We start from the raw sequence: 17026 nt of genomic DNA, 5'->3' as shown, positions 1-17026 counted from the left end.
TGAATAATTTTCTATGAATTATCCATAAAGTGAGTAAACACCACATGGATAATTGAGAGTTGCCTATATATCTTTTATCCGTCCACCTACTTTAAAATACTTAAAAATTTTTTTTGCATAATTAATGACAAGTATTTTCTAACTAATCAGTTTAGAGCTGGAACAACCAAAAGCTTTGATACATCCTCCCAGCTTTCAGCTAATTCTCAGCCATAATAAGCATCCCAGACAAAGACATTAAGAATATGAAAGTAGTCATAAAGAGCCCAAACAAAAATTGCCTTTATAGTCCATCTTGGGTTGCAATAAGATTCTGAAATACAAATAATACAAAAATAGATCTAAGAAATTTTTTTTCAAAGTAAACACAGACCAAACTGAAGAAAATGGGTCTCATGAAGGTTTCATTGATTAAGTGATTAGTTTGCCAGTGAATGATTATTAGTCCGAGAGGATGGAATTAGTCACTTCAGCCCTGCCTCCCGTGAATAAAATGCGGGGAGTGCTCTCTCTCCCACCCTCTGTGACAGATGATATCTGTTTTCTCCTGTGAGTTTGAATTTAAGAGCCACTGAAGCTCAGCAGCAGTATATTCTGGCTCAAATGAGCTGAAAATTGCATTCAATTTGAATTTCAAAACTGGAGGGGAGGAAGGGGAAAAAAAGCTCAGTACCCATCAAGACTGTACTTTTCAACTACTTCCTACTGCTTAGCTGCATTCAGGCTGGCTGGGGATTGAAACTCAGTATATGAGGTAGGGAAAGAGCATTGTTGGACTATTGCCCAGTCTGAGTTTAAAAATAAACTTTTAATAGTCAGGATCAAACAAACCTTCATTTTACGTACATAATGCACAATGCATCCCACCCCCAAAGAAACAGATTTATCTTTTCAAGTCTCAGATTGCATTGGTTTCACTCATATACTTTGCAGGTTCTAAAGACAAAAATGAACTCCCTGAAGGACTTTAGGAAAGCAAATTTTGTCTGTAAAATATTAACCCCCATTCAACTTCCTAAAGGCCTTTGATTTGCTATAATCAGAATTCTATTTGGTTTGGTTTTATTATGCCCTTTTCTACCCTCTCATTCCCCAAAGACCTGCTTATCAGATCCTCTTTTATCAATAGCTCTTCACCATTTTTGTATCACAGACCTCTTTGGAAGTCTGGTGAAATCTATCGAGCTCATATCAGAATAATACTTTTTAAGTGCATAAAATAAAAGGAAACCAATCATATTGAAATGCATTTATCAAATATTTTTCACAAACAAGTTTACAGACCTCCCAAGTTAAAGTTCCCTGTCTTACACATGATTAGCTCAAATTATACAATAACCAAAAAGTTGTGTGAATATTCTGTTGTTTTTAATCAAACCATTCTTTAAACGAACTATAAGAGGCTATCATTGAAGGAATCCTATGTTGAATGCCTTTATAAAGCAAAGGACGTCTCTACAGTAAAGATACTTTGTATATTTGAAAAATTTGGATTTTGGTTCATGAGATTTTCTTAAATCAAATCACATCTGTAGCTATCAACAATGAAAAACGAAAGTTGCATGGATAATCCTTGGAGTCTGAGGATCTGGGTTCAGATCTCAATTCTGTTACTTATTATCTATGGGATTACTTTATTTCTCTTTTTTGTTTATTTCTTTTTATTTCTCAGTTTCTTCATGGGTAAAATGAGAGGGTTGGAACAGATAACCTTTAACCTTTAATAGATAACCTCTTCTATTTCTAAATCACATGTTCCTAATCTAAATTCAGCTCCATACAGAGAAGAACAGTAGATGATACATTGGGACCAAATAACAGCATGAATATGGGTCCAAACTTGACAGTTTTACATAAAAGGCAAAAAAAACCTTCAGATTTTCCCAGTTGCTGAGCCAGTCAAAAATGACAAAACTTTAAAAGACGATATTAACTCCTTGAAACTATGAAAGCCCGATAATGCAAAGTGAAACAGTAATTTAATGAATGGTACTATGAAAATATGTTAGTTTTTCCTCAGGGAGCATCCTGAAGGTGTCTGGTATTGTACAAGTTTGTAAAGGTACGTTGGTGACTTGACACTGAGTTTAAAAATAAACTCAAAAATACCAAAGTAAACTGTTATTTTATGTACATGATGACTTGACACTCAGGTTAGGTTGAGGATTTTTCATGATAACCAGGAAAGCTAGATACCACTTACTTTTGTTTCCAAAAGGTACTAATTCCCACAGAATTAAGAGAAATGAAAGAAAGGTAGGCAAGAACTCAATACCCTGGAGAGTAGAGGGATATTTTATTCGTCTTCTGTGGCAAAACAAAGCTTTTATATCTTTTATCTGGAAGTGGATAGAGGAAAAGAGAGTAGCAGTAGCCAAAAAATAATAGATTTTGAGTCAGAAGACCTGAATTTGAATCACATCTCTCCTCTTTCCTATCTGAATGAGGTTGAGATAGTCATTTTATCTGTCTAGGACTCAATTTCTTCATCTGTAAAATAAAGAGTTTGAAGCAAATCCTAGATCTCTTGCAGTTTTAGATCCTATCACCCTAAATGTGAAAATCCCTGGAAAGTTTGCCTATGGCCACAAGGATTTTTCAAGGCATTACATGAAGGTTATCTTATCCTGAATTTAGGGGATAATTACTTTCCCTCAGTGCAAAGCATTCCCACTGTTTCTCAAAAAAAAAAAAAGAAAAGAAATCCAGTTGGACCTTAAAAACCAGTAGAAACAAAGGTAGAATATCTGCTTCCACTGAAACAGCTTTTGGAAATTCAAAAGGAGTTGAATGATTTCTACTAACCACATTTAATAAATTTTATTTGCCTAAATATTCAACATTAAAACTTTTAAAAATAAAAAAAATGAGTTCCCATATTTTTAATTAGTTTGTACTAAGATTAGTTCTATGTCCCAGAGAGGTTCATTTCCAAAGTAAGTTGCTTGTTATTACATTGTATTACACTGAGCAGATGACAACTAAGTGTTTATCATAAGTGATTGTCATAAATATGATTATCAATGATAACCTGACAAGTGTTATATTTGTCACATGGCACATGAGGAGCAGCTTACCTTTTAAACTTCAATAACGTGTGCACAGGAATTTTTCTTACATCTTCATTATTCAATATTTTTTCGTTGATAAACCAGTAAATTGCCAGCTCTATTCATTTATGTGAGGTGAGCAAGGATCCAACCCAAAAAAAGGGAAAAAAAATGTAAGGTCAATTTTCTTGGCCACTACATTTAATAAAATTTCCCAAGGCAACAGGGTTAAGCACACATTAATAGATATGACTTTGGAAGGAGACTTTGCCTTTAGCAATTTTTAAAAAAATTTTCTATATCCATACCCAGGACTGTATTAACACTCAAAATAAGCTACTCTTTATTGTTTTAAGTTTTCTTCCTTCCAAATTTTATGTGCTTTATTAATCTTCCGCTCCTCTTTTATTTATAGCTAATACTCTATTTAAGGTTTCAAAGCATTTTCTATTATAACCCCCATTTTTAACTTTCAAAAATATTTTTTGATTAGAGGATTTCTTATTTGTAATACACTGGTCACAAATTTATGCACTTCTCCCAATGTCGGGTACATTTCTTCTTTCTTTTTTCAACAATATTTGACAAGATAAAAGAAAAGGTAAGGTCAATCTTTCTGCTTAGAAAAAAAGAGAAGACACTTTTAAATAACTCCACTGTAAGAGTTAAACAAATGAATTTTTAAAAATATGGTTCCAGGTAAAATGCTTCCTAAGGGAAACCTGCCTTCTCAAAGCCAGATGTATCTTTTCTCTCATGAATGAGGACATTCTGGAGTACCAGTAGGATCCTTTGACATTTCAGAGTACCAATGGGATCCCTTTGATGTCAAGGGGAGTTCTGTGCTCAGTTCCTGACAGTGGGGTGCCTGCTACCAGAAGAGCAGCTGATAGACCCCTAACAGATTAGCTTGGTGAGTACACACACAGTTCCTGAAGTACAACATGTGGGAAAACTAATTAGCAAAGTGGCACAAGGCCATTTTCCATCACACCCTTGAGGCCTACTTGTGGTAACTGTGTACTTTAGAGTGTGAGTGCTTCAAAGAGGGTTCCATGTTGTGATGAGAAGATTCTATGAGAGGCCTGTTAACAGTATTCACCAATGCAGACCTTCAAACCCATATTTTCTTCCCTTTGTTTTGCTTTTTTATTTTTTAAGAGAGAAGGAAGGTTAAACAGCAAAACAACAATTACATAAAATTAAGGTTGTAATTCTTCCTTTCTCTCACTTTCCTAAAGTAGGAAATCAGAAAAGACAGTTTTCAAGAAATCTTGACTAATCATTCATTCTAATGGAAGAACTAATAAAAGTAATTTTTAAAAGGGGGGGCATTTTAAAAATCAATGATTACACACAGAGAAGTATGAAAGCCCCACAGCTCACCATCCTGTATAAACAGACTTAACAGGAGTCTTGAATCAGGGTAGGGAATATGCAGGTAGATAGGAAGTTGGGAGGCTTTCTAGTTCATGGTAGCACAGAGGAAGTAGGGAAGATTTTAACATGTGGAAATAGAAAAGTCATTGCTGTCTGGAGTAGCATATAGTGTATGTTTGGCTTTGTTACATTGCAAACACACAATGAAATATTAGGACACATTAAAATACATAATCCTAATTGATATTAAATGATAAGGGGAAAGAATTTATTCATGCCGATTATAAAGAAGTTCGGGATTTTATAAGTGCAAGAAAAACTTGCACAGAGAATCTCTTCTTATGCATATTATGTCAGAAATGTTGCTTAAAAATAGTTCATCTGTATGTAACATCATCCACATAATGCTGCCAATGGCAATGAAACCTGAGATCACTTGCTGCATGACAGTGAACTGAGTAACATAACATTAAAAGGATATAAATTGCCTCAGCTCATCTAAGAAAAGACCCTAAATAAATGCAAGGTAATATTGTATTATAATGATAATTGTCTGGCCCCCTTCTCCTTTTGACTCCAAGCATACATCCATTTCCAACCACTGCTACTCCTCATCATTTGAACATTCCATATGATATATATAGAGAGAGAAATGGCTGACATATACATGGAGGGAAGCTGCTACCAGAGCCCAGGAGAAGTGCTCTCTGAGACACCTTGCTTCCTTCAAGTCATGTGCCAGGCACCTAGTGCTGTGATGGGGATGGGAGAGGTGGAAGGGAGCTATAGCTCTATTGCTCTTTGGAGAAATATCAGGGGAATGAATCCTAGGAAGAGGGTTTTAAGTGAATGATCTGAGACAGTGTTTCAGAAGTCCCAGCATCGTGCGTCTAGGTGAAAAATAAGTTGTGCCTTCATTTTCTTTTTTTGGGATTTGTTTGGTTTTTTGTTTTTGTTTTTTTGGTGAGGCAGTTGGGGTTAAGTGACTTGCCCAGGGTCACACAGCTAGTAAGTTCCAAGTGTTTGGTCTGAGGTCAGATTTGAACTCAGGTCCTCCTGACTTCAGGGCCAGTGCTCTATCCACTGTGCCATCTAGCTGCCCCTGGAGCCTTCATTTTCAAAGAGGACCAGAAGGACAAGGAATCAAGAACTGGACATGTCCATTGACTCCAAGTCTCCATAAATGTAACTGCCTCTTACCTATCCTGTTTTCTCTGATTATCTTTGACTTCCAATTCTCCCTTTTCTCTCAAGAATTACAGGGAAGGGGAAGTAGGGAAAGGACATATTACTGTTAATTTTGTGGGTCCTTCTTGGCATATATTGATGCACCATAGAATACAATTTCCCATAGAATCATTTGTAAATGGTAATAAAGCTCCCAGGCTATTCCACAGACACCTACTTAATCTATAATGTAACAGAAATTCTAAACATTTGTAATAACATGGTTTTTTTTCTACTATTTGTCACTTCCATATGTGCGATCCTTGTACAATAACTAAGTGGACAGACCACTGGAGAAACAGAATTATATATATTATGGCATTCTTACTATAAATGAAATCAGAAGATTAAAAAAAAGTTGCAGCCAAATGGAAGACTGAATCTTGGATTCTTCCTAGGGAGGCAAATAAAGGAATTGGTGGTATTGGTCTAATCATGCATTCTAAAGGCAATCATTTCACGAGACATTTGGTCATAACATAATGCAGTGTTCATGCAAAAAGACCACCATAAAAATAATTGCAGCTTATGAACCAATACATCTGTTGCAGAGGATAAAGGGGTAGAGAGGTACTCGGATTGACTTTGGTAAGATTCTCCAAATTAAAGTAACATTCAGTGACTTCACTGCCTAGAAGATAGTAGGCCCTTAATAAATGCTTGATGACTGACTGACCAAAGGTGTGCTTAAGCAAGGACAGCAAAAAAATACATTGGAAATACGGTCCAAAAGTAAAGAACGTGTGAGGCTCCACTTTCCGCATCTCCCGGGCCATAAGTATAATATACAATATTTCAAAAGATAGAAGCACAGAAGCAAAAATTCAGAAAGGAAAAAATGTAACTCTCCATTTCCATGTAATATTAGGGTACAAGTACATAGTAAAGTATACAGAGAGAAAGAAAGGAATTTCTCAGCTTTTCTATCTAGTTACTGTATGCCAGATGTATTTAACTGGGTTTGATTATTTATCAAAGCGAGGATGCTTTGCTTTGCCTTAGAATACATAGTACTCAACTACGTGCTTAACTAATACATAGCTAAGATGATTCTTACTATCCAAGGGATCAAAGGGATCATAGACTGAGAGAGAATGTAAAAACCATGTAAGGATCAAGAGGGGGCATTCCGAGAAGAGATCAGTTTTGTGAGCACAGATGGGTTTATTGGGAACTCAGAGGAAGCACACTGGGGTGTGGAATCTGTGGCCTCGAGTCCACATGTGGCCTTCTAGAACAACATCATTGTTCTGTGAAGTTTGGGTTCAGTTAAAGGAGCACACTTGAGGACCTAGAGGACCACATGTGGCCTCCAGGCCATAGGATCCCCATCCCTGTTTTAGGCACTTAGATAACATACAGCTAAGGTGCTTCTTGCCCTCAAGATGGTTGCAATCCAATAGAAAGAAAGAACATTAATATTTATATCAGTACACTGAAAGCAAAGGGAGGGGCAGAGAGTGTGTGGGTGGGTTGGAAAGTGAACTATATGTTTGATCCTATTCCTTCCAATCTCCCTTAGAATCTTGGTCAGATAATGTCATATGCCTTCAACCCTCCCCTCTTATCTTGTTTCATCTGTAAAAATGTTCTGTTTTCCCTTTGGGCCCTCCTCCCCTAGAAAAAAAAAAGGCCTTTTCTTGAATCTGCTATCCTTTTAAACTATGGTTCTATCTATCCCTTCCCTATAAATTCCATATTTACAGAAAACTCTTTGATACTGAATGCCTCTACTACAACAAACCTCTCCAAATATAATGTCACAGGCCACACTTTGGTGCAGTGCCCAAAACATCTAGGACTAGGGAAAGAGAAAGAAAGGTCATCAACAAACATTTACTAAGCACCTACTATGTGCCAAAGGCAGTTAGGTGGCTTAGTAAATAGAGCACTGCGCATAGAATCAGGAAGATTTATCTAATAAGTGTCTTCTCCGACTCTGTCCAGCTGTGTGACCCTAGGCAAGTCACTTAACCCTGTTTGCCTCAGTTCCTCATTTGTAAAATGAGGTAGAGAAAGAAATGGCAAACCACTCCAGTATCTCTGCCAAGAAAACCCCCAAATGGGGTCACAAAGAGTCAGATACAACTGAAGGACAACACTACCACCACACTGTTCTAAGTTCTTGGGAAACAAAGAAAAGCAAAAACAATCCCTGCTCTCAAGGAGCTCACAGTCTAAATGGAACTCTTAAAAAAGTAAAAACAAAGGCTGGGCAAGAGGGACTCTTGAAAGCAGCTTACAACAGCTCCTAAAGGAAGGAATGCAAATAAAAGTAATTAAGGAGGAAACGCCTTCATTCTCCTTTCTTCCCTGAAATAACTACAAGTATTCCAGAGAACATTGTACACCAGTAACAATATAGTAAGAATGGTTAACTATGAAAGACAACTACTCTGAACAAGACAATGATCCAAGACAATCCCAATGGATCCACAATAAAAATCTCCTGGATGAGAACTGATAAGCTCTGAGTGTAGATTAAAGCATATTTTTTCACTTTCTCTATTTTTCTTGAGGTTCGTGTGTGTGTGTATTTTCTTTTGCAACATACCAAATATGGAAAAATGTTTTGCATGACTTCACATGTATAATTGATATCATATTGCTTGCCTTCTCAAGGGGTGGGTGAGGGAGAGGAGGGCAGGAGAGAATATGGAACTCCAAATTTTATTTTATTTTATTTTATTTTATTTTTCCATGTTCCCAAAATTACTTTATTTTTATTTATTTATTTAATGTTTAGTTTTCAACATTCACTTTAATAAGATTTTGGGTTCTAAAATTTTTCCCCTCCCTCCTTTCCCCCTCCTCAAGATGGCATGTAATCTGATATAGCTATACATGTACAATCATATTAAACATATTTCTACATTAATCAAGTTGTGAAAGAAGAATCAGAACAAAAGGGAAAAACCATGAGAAAGGAAAAAAAAGAGTATAAAAGAGTATGTTTTGATCTGCATTCAAACTCCATGATTTTTTTTCTAGATGTAGATAGAATTTCCCATCATGGATCTTTTGGCATTGTCTTACATCACAGTATTGCCAAGAAGAGCTAAGTCTGTCAAAGCTGGTCATCGAATAATGTTGCTGCTACTGTGTACAATGTTCTCCTGGTTCTGCTCCTCCACTCAGTATCAGTTCATAGAAGTTTTTCCAGGTTTTTCTGAAATCCACCTGCTCATCATTTCTTATGGAATAATAGTATTCCATTATATTAGTATACCTCAACTTGTTCAGCCATTGCCATTGATAGGCATCCCCTCAATCTCTAATTCTTTGCCACCACAAAAAAGAGCTGCTATAAATATTTTTGCACATGTGGGGCCTTTTCCCTTTTTTAATGATCTCTTTGGAATACAGATCTAGTAGGAGTATTGCTGGATCAAAGGGTATGCACTGCTTTATAGTTTTTTGGGCATAGGAACTCAAGATTTTGAAAAATGAATGTTAAAAAAAAAGTTTAAATGTAATTGAAAAGTATTTAACAGATAGAGAGGAAGGTATTAACAGGTGCTGAAAAATCACTGGGTCCATCAAGACTGGTATCAGATTCCAAGCTTCTCTCTAAGAGAAAAGTGGTTTTTCTGTAGCTGCCACAAGTTATACTGTGGCAAAACCTACAGAAACAGTTAGAATTGGTCAATGCAAGGGGTCACCTGCACCTTACTGCAACATGAACCATAGGAGACTGATCCCTATAACAGGGGAAATAACCAGCTAGCTCCAAGCCCAACTTTTTACAATCCAGACAAACCACTTCTGATGGTGATTAAGGCATAACATTTCCGATGATTTATTAAGAGCTCTAAGTTGCATCAGACAGCTTATAATTAACAGCTTCCCCTTTCTCAAATAAATAAATAAATGAATGAAATGAGAGCTGCTAAGTGCTGGGCTGCTCCAAAGACTGGATGACATCATCGGCAGCTGCCAGTCACCAAGAGGGCAAATATCACAGCAAAAGGCAGTGTCGGCATAGAGGATGCTGAAAGGGGATGAGAGTGAAGAGTGTGGGGAGAGAAGAGAGAGGAAGGAGGGCATTTGCTCAATCAGTACCTATTTTCAGAATTTCCTTCAACCTGGCTCGGACTGAAAGCCATCAATTATTTAAAAGATGTAACATGACGCTTCCTTTGTTGAGGCAAATCTGCAAGCAGACCCCAAGAGAGAATAAAAAATGAATTAGGCAGAATTTATTAGTGTGCTTGAAGAAAACAGAGATTTAGCCACCGGGGCTGGCTTTAGTTTTAAAAATAGTGTATGTTTGCCCCTGAAAGCCACACATATCTCTTTTCCCCTCCTTTTTATTTATTTATTTTAAGCAGGGGATAATACTGAAAGAGGAATCAATCATTTCTTAAACTTCTTTCTTTTCTGACTCAGTCTGATGTATTGTCTTCATTTAAATTACAAATACAATAATCTGAAACACTGTTTACCGAGTAGCATATTAAATGAAAGATACAAGAAATTACATCACTCACATTTTAAAAATGACTTTCGACTTGGGGCCTCATAAAAAATAGCCGACAGTGTTCTCTGCCTTGGATGCTATATTTCAGCTCTGGTGAATGAAATTCAATTAGTAGGTTTTGTACTTAGGACATTACAATGCTGATGGTTGGTCTGATCAAAACCAGAGTGCCAAGGCCTCAAACAGCTCTTGGCAGACCACTATTAAGGAATATTTCGATGTAACAGATTGGCACTAACAAGTTTTTTGGGAGTACAAATCAGTCAAATGAGATAATTTTGTAAAGCACTTAGCATAATGCCTAGCACATAGTAGGCCCCATGTAGATGTCAATCATTATCATCATTATAATATTTTCACAATGGCTAGAAAATAGGAAATGCTATTTAGTATAGTTCATTCTTTGAAGCCTTGAATGAAAAAGTGAGCTCTTCAATACTTCAATGACACTCCTGTTAACCATATCTGTGATTTTTCACCAAAGATACAAATCAAAGATCTGTACTTTCCACATGACTTAATGGGCAAGTCTTGGAGAGTGGTCTGAAGCACAGAAAACTTACTATACTAGTAAGAGGCAGAAGCAGGGTGTTTACCTAAGTCTAACTCCTATCCACTAAGCTCAAATGAAGTATCAAACACACAGCCTGCAACACTCTCAGTAAGGCAGAACCAGATTAAAATGTAATTGGGAAGTATTTAACAAAAATAAATAAAATACAATAAAACCTAGATAATATTAATATGTGGTTTTCTAAGTCAGTATGTGGCCCCACAGGAAACGTTATGTACCAGATAGTGACCACCACTTCTACCTGACATTGCTGCACCAAGCTATAGCACCTCTCATAAACATATGATTAATTTAAATAAACTGCTGAATAAAAACAAAAGTTGTCACCAACAAGGACTTACTTAATTTACCAAATTTTTCTCATCTTGTACTCTAGGAAAGTAGTTTTTAGTCTCTTAGCAACTTACTTTGAAGAAAAGAGAGTAATTCTCCCATTTAAAAAAAGAGCTAATAATAAAACATTCTTTCTTGTACATCAAAGATCCAAAATATGAACATTCCCAAATTGCATTCAAACTTCATTCAAAAAGATGCTATACTTTTTCTGAAGTTGTTGGTGTTTAGCAAAATAACTGGACTGCAACTTGGTAAAATCAGATGTCAACCATATAGATAACCTAGCTACACTAAATCCAGATAGGTTAGGCAGGGTGGGACAAACCATACTGTGGTTCTGTGGGCTTGCTGATTTGGTTGAAGAGTTTTATCTGCTGCACTACATGCAGAAAATCAAAACTGGAAAATTAAAATTGAATATTGGGCAGCAATGGGTTAAATAAAAATATTTTTTGGTACCTTCCACATCTACCTACTCAGGTGAAAATCTGTTTAACATCAAGAGTTTCAACACTTCCTGAAGCTAGGAGTTCATGGAAGGGTGTTTTGTTATCGTAACTGCCCAAGAGTCTCTGCTAAGCAAATGCCAAGTCCTACCATGTTTAAACTAGTGAAGGGAACTAAAAGGAAAGCAATGCCAGTCAAGCCATGTGTTATGAAAAAGCTGCTGAGCAAAGTATTTTCTGTAAAGTTCTCTTGACACAGCTTGGCTACAAAGGTAGTTATCAATGTTGCTCTGTTTATCTCACACTGTATGTTTCTATAGGGCAGCCATTCTAGCAGGTAAATTTTTTATTGCTGTGGGTGGTAATGACAGAATTTACTTGATAATTGATAATTCGAAGCCTAATAGAGCTTTCTTTGAAACTATCATGCTTTGCTTTCCTAGGAACAGATATTACTGATGGATTAAAAAAAATACACAAACACACCACTCCAAAATCATGTTTAAAGAACTGCTTCTTTGGCATTAGTTGGGGCTAAGGATAAACCATCATCATTCTCACAGTTAAAAGTAATACACACATTGTATATGTAGAGCCCATATCAAATTGCATGCCATCCTGGAGTGGGGAGAGCAGAGGGATGGGGAGAAAATTTGGAACTTAAAATCTTAAAGAAGTGAATTTTGAAAACTAAAGATAAATAAATAATTTTTTGAAAAAAAAAGTCATACACATATTAAGAAATATACAGGCAAATACTAGAGTTTACAAAAATGTTAACAGAATTTATAATTATGAAAATACATCATTCCATAACAATTCCAATTCCTTTTCTCTAGCCTACTCCAAGAGCCTAAAGAGACAGTCTAAAAATTACATGGCACCATCATTTTGATTTGTGAATTTACAATTTTGATATTTGAAAGGAAACACACTAATATCCTTTTTCATTACTTCTCATACCACCTATATTCCATACATACATGAAAAGCGTTTTAGCCTAAATTTAAAATAAATTACCAATTGATTTCATTTCATTCCCTTTCTTGGATAGCAATCACAGGACAAATCATGACAGATTTCAGAAAAAAATATTGTTTAAGAGGTGGGCTCTGGCTCCTTGGATTATTCCTTAGGCAGTTGTTAGCAGTGTGGGATTGGTCCAAGGACATCATGTGATCAAGTTGCAGATGAGTGGGTCTGGCTCTTATCCCCTTCTAAATGACATTTCTCTTGGATTCTTCCATCATTCAAAGTACTCAAAGGATTTTTTTGTTAAAAATTCTGTCAAGACATGCATGTAAAAAATATGCAATGTTTCCCTACAGGATTTGCAAAACAAATTATGTTAATGCTATGCTAAGATCACAAACATTACCAAACACACCAGGCCAGGAACCTTACAACTAAAAGGAATGAAGTGTGCTATCATGGGGAAAATGAGTCCAAGGATGTAGGTTCAAACCTCAGTTCAGCTACTTAGTACCCTTTTGACCTTTGGCTTTTCTCAGCCTCAGATCCTTATCTATAAAAATAAGGGATCTAGAGTAACAGACAACTAGGTTTGCTTCCAAATCTAAATCTATGATCCCATGATTTTATTATAAATTCATATCCATTCCACATACTACATCCAATGACTGGTTAGCACATTCAGTGTTCTGCCTTAAACTGCAGTGAAATACATGTGAATTAATATTATAGGTTTGTTTCTCCTAGCTTCTGTGTGTTCAAATGTGCAATGACTATTTGGCATTTTTAAACAGTTAATTTCCTTTACAATCTTTTCAAGAGAAAAACTACGTCAGTCTGTTGTTAATATGAACACTTTTCATTGAGGGCCCTTTCGATGAGAGAACAATTCAGTCCTAGAGGCTGTTAATAATATCCTCATTTAAATGCTCCTAGTGGACTCTTTCCTTGAGTTAAACATCAAGCAAGGAAAAGCAAGCTCACACATTTCCAAAGCAATGGCCTGGTTTTTCTTGGGGCCTGAGGTGCAGCGAAGAGCTTTAGTCCACTCCATTTCTAAGCAAAGAAAAATAGCTCCAGACTGACCTATACGACATGCTTGTTTTCTTTCCCCCCCTTTCCTCTCTTCATTTGCTTTGCTATTCTCCTGAATTATCTTTCTCCTCCCCTTCTTCAGGTCAACCTTAGCACCTTCCGGAGGTGGGAACTGGTTAAGATTGTGAAGACCGAACAAAGCATAAGCGTATGCTTTTCTTCCCTCGGCTCATCTTTTCATCACACTTGACAGTTTTGGGTTCTTGGCATACAACTAGTTTGTTCCAGCAGTCACCCACAAGGAAATGTATTACTCCCAACCCCCTGCAATACAGACAGTGGGCAACTCACCCTACCCTCTTCAGTGATGTCACCTGAATGAAGTCTTCCAATCTATATTCATTTCCTCTTCAGAACTATATAAAGAACCTAATCCATAAGCACTAAGAGCTGTCAAGGAAATTAACTACAAAAAAGGATGTCCCATCCAGCAAAATGAAAATGAAAATGTTAAACATATAACATTTGATTTTTTCCCCCCTTCACTGTCTTAGTGTTGCTGGGGAAGAAAAACATAAATATATTATTTGCTGATACCCCAAATTTTCCAAGTATAGATTAATAAGAATTTTCCTTCTTAATATATGCTACAATAGAAGAGCTTCTAAGACAGGTGTAACAAACAAAGAGGACAATAAGGAGAGTTTATCTTTTCTTCCCTGAACTAACACAATAGCCTCTTAGTTGATTCAGTTGGTTTCCTAGACTCCAGTCTCCCCAATCATCTTCCATAGTTACTGATATTCTTAATGAATAAACTAATCTTATCACTCTCCTGTTCAAGAAAATAAGTGTGGGTTTTAGTCATTTTCATGACCCTATTTGGAGTTTTCTTGGCAAAGATAATGGAGTGATTTGCCATTTCTTTCTCCAGATCATTTTACAGATGAGGAAACTAAGGCAAACAGGGTTAAGTGACTTGCCCAGAATCACACAGCTAGGTAGTGTCTGAGGCTGGATTTGAACTCAGTTCTTCCTGCCTCTAGGTCTGGCTCTCTATCCACTGCTCCACCTAGCTAACCCTCTACTGCCTCTTGCATCCAATACAAACTTCTCTGTTTGGCATTTGAAATACTTCACCATCTGCTCTGGTCCACCTTTCCAGGTTTACTATTCATTACTCCCCTTTACGTACTCTATGTATCAGCCAAATTAGCTTACTTGCTATTTCCTATATATAACAATCCATTTCCTGTCCCCATGCCTTTGAATAGGCTTCTAGGCCTGGAAAGCATTCCCTCCTTGCCTCTGCTCATAAAATCCTTAGTTCCTTCAAAGATCAACTCAAGCAATTTCCTATAGGAAGTAGACCTGGATCCTACCCCAGGTACAAGTGCTTTCTCCCAGAAATTTCTTTGTATACATTTTAATTTAATTTTCGCTGTACCTGTTAGTTTCCCTCAGAATACAAATGCTTTATTTTTGAGTATACAGTATATAGCATCTAGCATGTTGCCTAGAATACAGTAGACTTAACTGAATGAATGAATGATGTCATACTGCTAACAATGTGGTCTTAATATAGTACAGAAGGAAATTCTTATCCTAACTCTATGGAACTGACAAGAGCATACCTCAGATATAACTAAGGAACATAAATAAATCAAAAAATAAGTTCTGCAAGCAAAATATCTATACAGCTATATCTGTCTACCTAAAGAGTCTATTTGGGGTTTTTTGTTGTTTTTAATTTTATAAACATAGAACTGAGGCTTAATCATCTGTATGTGTTACAGGACCAGATGGTTTAAGTGGGTGTTTATTTACAGGCTCTCCTTGTGCAAAGGATTTTAGCCAATTTTGAGAGCAAAGCTTAGAATCACCAATAATAGGAAGGAGTAAAGACTAGAGACGAAAACACTGGAATTCATTGTTTTGTGCCATCAACCTCTCTCCTCTCCCCTCCCCCCCACCAATACAGTCAACCACTTACGGGCAAAAAGATGATAATATATGTAAAAAGTATGTTTAACTTTCTATTGAAAAGTCATATAAACATGGTTATTAAATGCAAAGCAAAATGTCTTTTGTAAATGACTCCAAAATATACAGCCACAATATAGCTGGACTTCCAAATATGAATCCTCAGGAGCCTACTGAACGTCTACCCCTGGTTGTTCTACCAATATGTCAAACTCAAGAGAATGAAAACTGAATTGGTATTCAGTTCAATGACAAAAATCCTTTAGACATCAAAGAGGCAAGACAAGAATCTCAAATCTCAACAGTGAGAAGAAGAGAAAGGAAGATTTGGCAGAGTAGAAAAAATATTAGATTTGGAGTCATTAGAGCTGGCTTTGAATCCTGGCTCTACCACTTACTTCCTGTGTGACCCTGTGTGACTTACCTTCCTAAGCCTCAGTTTCTTCTATAAAATGAACTGAATGATCTCTAAGGTCCCTTGCAATTCTAAATGCTATTCCTCTATCAGAGGGTTAAAGTGCTAAAAGTTGAATTTATAAATAAGGCTTTCTCTTTGTAGATAACTGAGAGCAATTTTTGTTTGTATTTGAGTTTTGGCAGAAATCTAATTAGGACCAAATGATGTTAAGCAAGAAAACAAAAGAGAAAGCCTTATTTAGTAGCCCCTGCTGACCAACGCCCTTGGTTCAGTGATCAGGCACAGTCAACAACAGTTTGCTATGGCAGTTGGCCCCATGAGTTAATTACATGATTGAAAAATAACTGAGGATCTTAATTACAGTAAGTATGGAGAACATGGGTAATTTTCAGTGAATTGTCAGAACTGCACTGCTCCTACCAAGAAAGTTGTGTGGGAACAAACTACAGGATGGTCTCTTTCCCAAAGAAAAAGTTGAAAGAATTGGAGGAATATATCTATCTACTCTCCAGATTAGCAGAGAATGAAGGATTCCTTGAAATAATGAGAATCATTTCAAAAGGAAGACATAATTAGAATCTGAAAAAGCTTAACCTACAGAAGGGGAAAGAATGTGAAACTGAGCTCACAAAGAATAAGGACCACTGAACCTTTGGAGCTTGGTAAAGGCAATGAGAAAAAAAAAATGAAACAGCATTATGTATGAACAATATATTTATGTAAGAAAATCCATGAACTAGAGTCGGATGACATAGTGGAAAGGATTTGGATTAGGATAAATGAAAGGAAACATGGAAATAATATTGTACTAGGAATATACTATATGCAAAAAGAGGAAATGAATGATGTTTGGGAAACATACCTAAAACATGACATAAGAATATGATATAGGAGAAATGGGGGACTTCAACTATCCAGACGAATGCTAGACTTCACACTCTTTCTCTCTCTATATTGAACTATGGGTGATAAATTCTTGACTTAATGATAACTTCACTATTCAAAGTTGGAAAAAGTAATGAAGGGAGCTGCTATTATACATATAGCCAGCAAGAAAACTGTTTGTTGACCAATAAAAAACCAATTGCTAAAGTAGAAATGGTGGGAATCTTGGGGAGGAAGTTT

General features: G+C 36.4%; 1 protein-coding gene across 2 annotated transcripts in view; it reads right to left on the bottom strand.

Annotated features, from left to right (window-relative positions):
* ESRRG (estrogen related receptor gamma) overlaps nt 1–17026 on the bottom strand; it is a 648087-nt gene that overhangs the window by 466031 nt on the left and 165030 nt on the right. Inside the window, exon 1 of one of the 2 annotated variants that reach the window (XM_078156312.1) lies at nt 3078–3164. The exons of the other annotated variant lie outside the window; for it this stretch is intronic. The gene's annotated coding sequence lies outside the window, so the exon portion shown is untranslated. Of the gene's footprint in view, nt 1–3077; nt 3165–17026 lie in introns of those variants that run through there. 2 annotated transcript variants of the gene reach the window in all.

Source organism: Phascolarctos cinereus, unplaced genomic scaffold (assembly GCF_003287225.1).
Source record: "Phascolarctos cinereus isolate Bilbo 61053 unplaced genomic scaffold, phaCin_HiC Scaffold_5;HRSCAF=322, whole genome shotgun sequence".
Classification (NCBI taxonomy): Eukaryota; Metazoa; Chordata; class Mammalia; order Diprotodontia; family Phascolarctidae; genus Phascolarctos; species Phascolarctos cinereus.
This window is presented reverse-complemented; position numbering and strand designations above follow the sequence as displayed.